Consider the following 5,106-nt stretch of genomic DNA (forward strand, 5'->3'; position numbering starts at 1 on the left):
TTTATGCAACTCATTTAAAATGTAATACATAGTTAAAATACAAATTAATAGTCATCTATAATAGTCAAACTTATAATCATGTTAGTTAGGATTTACAGATATGCAGATATATTTCAAATGGATAGGTAATCTTCAAATGCTTCAAAGTCTTACAGAATATGGCATTTAAGATGTTTTATAAACTTACACTTTTCTGGACATTGAGACATGTCTGCTCCTGGCAGCAACAATCTACTTTAGAGAAGATGATGGGCATTGAAGAAAGTCCATATGGAGTTTGCTTTCTTTGTGGCAAAAGTTGGCCATTTGGGCAAGAAACTTCTCTTGCCTGCACTGCTTGACAGTATGTTGTATAAACTGGACATACAGGACCCATGGGAAAATGACCACTCAACTTTGCCAAAGCAAGTTGAGATCATCCTTCAGGTTCCTGCTTCACAGAAGAAACTGCCAAACATTCTTCAGGACACTGAGGAAAACAACTGATGAACTTGCCAATAGGCGAGACAATGCTTCAAATTTCCCCTTCACTAAAAAGTCTGCTGGAGACTCTAGTTCTGTAGGCTGAAGATAGATGCCCCAACATTGCAGAGGAACTGACTGTCAATGCAGCCAGATATCTCTGTCTCTGTCATTTCTAGAATTATAGAAGTTGCTTGCAATGCACTTCCTGCTTACTGAGGTAATATTATATCCTTCTTGGGTCTTTGATGGAGTTGAATACTAGATAGTCATAGGTATAGTTTTCCTTGATTACAATAAAAGGTAAATTAGATATGATATTTTAGACTCACAAATATAGGATAGATAATAGAGTATTTAATTTTGCTAAATACAATTAGACTAGAAATTGTAACTGTAATTCTTGCTTGATAACTATTTTATTATATGTAATATTACTGTGTTAAAGTTAAAACCCTTCCTTTTTGATTAGACAGAAAAGGGGAAGCGCTGTGGGGTGGTCTTTTGTACACTGTGAATATGTGTTGCTAATATCAGTTAATAAAGAAGCTGTTTGGGCTGTATGGTAAGGCAGGATAAGAGCCAGGCAGGAAATCCAGAGAGATACAGGGAGAAGAGTGCAGAGTCAGGGAGACATGATACAGTCACCCAAGGAGGAACAAGATGGCTGCAGACCAGTAATGCCATGGCCATGTGGCAAAATATAGATTAATAGAAATGGGTTAATTTAAGATGAAAGAGCTAGCTAGCAAGAAGCCTGAGCCATAGACCAAACAGTTTGTAATTAATATTAAGCCTCTGAGTGATTATTTTATAAGCTGCTATGGGCTGGGCAGGACACAGGAAAACTTCCAGCTACAGATCTGTGTTTGCCTCCATCCACTGCTCAAGTCAAATTTCCCTGAAATCCACAGAACTCCATAACCATACGCAGAATAGAAGAGACTAACTACAGATCACAGCCAGAGAAATTGCTTTAAAGATGTAAGAAAGAAGATCTTACAATTCCTCTCTAAGATCTCATTTCTGTGAGATCTCCCCCAGCTTCTTGAGTAGAAGCAATGGCCCCATGTGGAGTACTGTTTCTGCTCCATCTAGCCTCTTGTCATTACCCTCACCACCCGATGGCTTCTCTAGCCAGGCTGTTCTCACCACCAACACTCACCCTTCACCTGCTCTTGCACCTGAAAGCCTCTTCTTCCAAGTAATCTTAGGACTCACCTTGCAACCTTCTTCTCTTTGAATAAACACAATTTTCCAAGTATAACCACATGACCCCTCTAACTTGCTGTACCATCAGCATACCAGCCCTCCCCACATGCTGAGCACTGCTTCCTTTCTTGCAGCAGGCTTTAAAACGTACATTTGCATCCATCATCGGTACTCTTCTCCTATGTTAGAACATGATCCACAGAGGTAGAGGGTTGTGTGTTTTGTAAAATGCTACCCATGTGAGGCCTACATCAGCCCCTGTCTATATAGTATGTGTTAGTAAATCAAGTTAAAGATGCAGGTGAAAGACACAGCATTTCCACAACTTCTAAGCAGCCATGTGAATCCTGGTTTGACCAACTTGCAGTCTTCCTGCCTCAGTCTCCTTAGAGCTGGGATTGCAGGCCTGCTACACAGTTCAGATGGTGCCTAATACATTACTGTGGGAGCTTACAGAGGCTTCCTAGTGAGAAATTACTCAGGGTCAAGGAATCTGAGCTTGCTTTACTCAGCAGGGCTGCATAAGGGATGATCTGACCATGGACTTGGTTACCAGGTGTTTGGAAGAGTCTACACTTGGCTGTACGGTATGCTTCGATCTTGGAAGGGGGAAGTCTTTTGCCTCTCTCCTTGGCATATTATAAAAAGCCCTTTTCAATAAAGGTTGAGGCTGGTGGGTATTGACGCAGGCCCTTCTGAAGCTATCCTGTGTTTCTCTCTTTCTTCTTACCATCTAGGTCTCTCTTTCGGTCATTTCTTAATTCCCCTCTCCTCTACCTAAGATCCCTTCTAAAGGTGGGAGCTGGTCTCCCACACACTAGTGCTTAGAAAATACAGTGTTGAACAAAAATAAATATTTTAACTCTTAGGCTATAAAACTCAAATCTTCTATAAATCCATAACAGAGATTCTGCACTGTTGCCATTCCATGTAAAGGTTCATATACAATGCCAGTCATGTTGAATTCATTATTCCTTGCTTTCCAAACCTGAGAGAATTCTACCGGTGGACCAAAACTATTCAAGAGCAGCCAGTCATCACTCAGTATGCAAATTCACACATTTGTTAACAAATATAACTTGATGATATGACCACAGCCAGTATTAGAATATTCAATTGCTATCCTGACAGAGAAATTTGATTTTAAAAGCTCCAAAACTATCAAACTGTGATTCATTTGGAAAAGTGTACATGTGTACATGTCTGTGTAATTCAAAGTTTCTCAGGTTCCACCAGGCCCCCATAGTCCCATAGCCCACTTATAAAATAATCACTCAGAAGCTTATATTAATTATAACTGCTTGGCCATCTGCTCAGTCTTATTACTGACTAGCTCTTACATTTAAATTAAGCCATAATTCTTATCTATGTTTAGCCATGTGGCTTGGTAACTTTTTTTTTTTTTTTTTTTTTTGGTTTTTCAAGACAGGGTTTCTCTGTGTAGCTTTGCATTTTCCTGGAACTCACTTGGTAGCCCAGACTGGCCTCGAACTCACAGAGATCCGCCTGGCTCTGCCTCCTGAGTGCAGGGATTAAAGGCGTGCACCACCACCGCCCGGCAGTAACTTTTTTCAGTTCTGCCTTGTCATCTTGCTTCCTCTGTGTCTGGCTGGCAACTTCTGACTCAGCCTTCCTCTTCCCAGAATTCTCCTCGTCTGCTCACCCGGCCTATACTTCCTGTCTGGCTACTGGCCAATCAGCGTTTTATTTATCAACCAATCAGAGCAACACATATTCACATCATACAGAACATCCCACAGCATGTCTGTATGCATACGTACTTGTGTGTATATATGCACATGTGTATATATACATATACATACATGTGTACACATACATACACATGTATTCATATGTGCATATATATTCATATGTATACCTACATACAGACTTATACATCCATATGTGTAGCCGTAACTTTTCTCCATTCCTGCCCAGCCCTGCAGTCAGGACGAATTTCTCCTTTCCATATACTGAAGCCACTTAGATCCAAGTAAACACACAGAGGCTTATATTAATTATGATCTGTATGGCTTAATGTCTCAGGCTTCTTGCTAGCTAGCTCTTATAACTTAATCCATTTCTATTAATCTATATGCTGCCACGTGGCTGTGACTTTATCGGTCTGCTGGCATCTTGCTTCTTGGGCACCTGGCTGGTGTCTCTTTCACTCTGCCTTTCTTCTTTCCATGTATCTGCCTAGATTTCCCACCTGCCTCTAAACTGCCTTGCCATAGGCCAGTGCAGCTTTATTTATCAATAAGAGCAACATATATTCACAGTATATAGGAAGATGTCCTCCAGCACATATGTATACATATATTTTAGGAAAACAGTTTCACTAAATTGCACTGAGTGAACTTAAATTTGCTCTATCTGGGATTATAGGCCAGCATCACTTTTTAGACCATTCTCTCTTCTGGTTTTTCTAAATGTTACACATATGTATTATTTCTAAATGTACACACATACATAACTAATTTACCTAAGGACACCTTTAAATGGAAATATTTTAAGTGGGAAGAACTGCTTCAAGTTTGCCCCTTGTACCCCCTGCTGCTGCATACTTCCTGCATCCCTGCAAGATTGAGACAGCTCCATCCTGATGCTCCTTTCAGGGGTTATGAGAATTGAACCATGTGCCAAAAGTCTCCTCGTTTCAATGTACTACCCCAGAGAAAGAAGGCAGGACATTTGCAGCTACCCACATGGCTCTTCTGAGGGAGGTCTCAGGAAACATTTTTTTCTCCCAACCTCACAGACTCCCAAGAGCTACAATAAACCCCCCCCACCATCTTTCTCTCTGGAAATGTACAGCCTCCAGCAATGCTAAGAGGCTCCTGAATCTCAGGCAGGATTTGAATCATCAGGAAGGTGCTGGAACCAGACTGTTAGGAGAAATAGCTGCTGCTTCAAATACAGACAGAGAAAACTAAAGTCCAAGGAAGATGAAGAACTGCAGAAACAAGGGACGGTGTGACCCCAGAGACAGAGTTAATCTTGGGATTTTATTGTAAGAGAAGAGAAAAAACCAAGTTTGTTGCTTATTCCTCACCTCTGCATTTAAAGTTTGTTTTTTAATCTTACTTTATTATTACTTTGGCTATTATGTTATCTGAACACAGCACTTAGTTCAAAGGAATCAAAGGCAGCTCCTATGAATACCTTAAATTGAAGAATAGGTGAAACCCGGGGTTCACTGAGAGAAATTCTTGGTAAGGGACACTGTCAGAATGGGAATAACCTTCCACTGAGGAGGTGGCTTCCATGGGCTCAGCAGAAGAATGGTAGATGCAGAGGCATGCAGGAGGTAAAATGGACAGACCCTCACTGAGAAATTTCATTGGGAAATTGGACAACAGAACAGCCAAAATATCCAAAGAGAATATTGGCTATTATTACTCTCAATCTCCCCACACTGGCTCTCTTTCC

This window comes from Onychomys torridus, chromosome 6, assembly GCF_903995425.1.
Source record: "Onychomys torridus chromosome 6, mOncTor1.1, whole genome shotgun sequence".
Taxonomy (NCBI): domain Eukaryota; kingdom Metazoa; phylum Chordata; class Mammalia; order Rodentia; family Cricetidae; genus Onychomys; species Onychomys torridus.